This window comes from Cynara cardunculus (genome assembly GCF_001531365.2).
Source record: "Cynara cardunculus var. scolymus isolate 2C chromosome LG 5, CcrdV1, whole genome shotgun sequence".
NCBI lineage: Eukaryota > Viridiplantae > Streptophyta > Magnoliopsida > Asterales > Asteraceae > Cynara > Cynara cardunculus.
In genome coordinates this window covers 34,970,491-34,971,973 of record NC_037532.1, presented here as the reverse complement: position 1 = coordinate 34,971,973, position 1,483 = coordinate 34,970,491, and positions in this window count along the sequence as shown.

Sequence of the window (1,483 nt, the reverse complement as noted above, 5' to 3'; positions counted from 1 at the left end):
ATATACACGTTGACTTTTGTTGACCGGGCCGGGCCGGGCAAGTCCTATAACCGGTTACATAACCGGTTCCGGTCTTAACCGGTCTCGGTCCTAAAAAACGTTAAAATCCATAACCGGTTCATAACCGGCGGTCCACAACCGGTCCATACCGGTCCCGGGCCGGTTCCGGTCCCTCTCCGGTCCCGGTTCCAGTCCTCCGATGGTTACGGGCCGGGCCGGGCCGGGCCCATTTGGTCATCTCTAATCTGTAATATGGAATAGTTCATGACAGTTAAATGAGTAATTACGTTTCAAGATTTAATATAATGATCAGGTATTTGACTACTAATTGTTCAGAAATCAAAAGTAAAAAAAGAGTGTATTACGTTTAATAAGCATGAAACTCTTGAGCAGCTAAGAGATATCCCACCAAAACCTCGGCAAAAGTAGTAAAAATATCAAGGGGGCCATTCAAGGGAGAATTGTCTAGTTTGTGGTAACCGTGAGATCCAATCTCAATCACAAATCAATAGATAAATTAGAAAATTTATAATTTTGGTAATTTTTAATTAAAATTTTAATGCAAGAACATTTTAGGTATTTTCTCTCCTCTTTTCTCTCTCCGTCCCCGTCTTCCGGTCTCCGGCCACCGTCCTCCGGTAATACCATAGTGTGATACTCAAGCACATATAAGATGGATTGTGATACCACTGTGTTACATATCTGATCGACCGTACAAACGACCACAGTGTGATACCCAATCACATATAAGATGCATTGTGATACCACTGTGGTATCACCGGAGGACGGAGGCCGGGGGACGGAGAGAGAAGAGAGGAGAGAAAATACCTAAAATGTCCTTGCCTTAAAATTTTAATTAAAAATTACCAAAATTAAAATTTTCCTAATTTATCTATTGATTTGTGGTTGAGATTGTACCTCACGGTTACCACAAACTAATTAGTTCTCATTTGATTAGGCCCCAAATATCAAGAACATCAAAAGTAAAACTGAAAAGAGAAGAAGAAATTGAGAGATGAAGAAAGTGAGAATTCGAGAGGGCGTACATTTTTCACATGGACATGTACGTTTTAAAAAAGGCAAACTTGAATGGGTAGAAAACCACAGTTATAAAACTTAAATTAGGAAATTTATAATTTTGGTAAAACTGTCGTTTAGTTAACTAAAAAGTATGATAATTGGATCAGTTATAAAACTGTTTGCATTTTTTTTTATTAGGGACATTTATTTTGAAAAGGTTTCTGATGCTAGATTGTGTTTAGACGATTACCAGACCTTGTTTAGATCCTTCTGTTTCTTTCTTATTATGGAAAGTTTCAGAATTTATGATGTTAGATTGTGTTTCTAATAATTCTTGTTAGTGTTTTCTTTAACCTATCTAATTGGGGGTTTTTAGACGATTCGGTTGTTGTGAAGGCCATGCATATGTTACCTGTAGCCTGTAGGGGCTGATTCAAATAAACATGTTAAGAAAAGAAGGTTC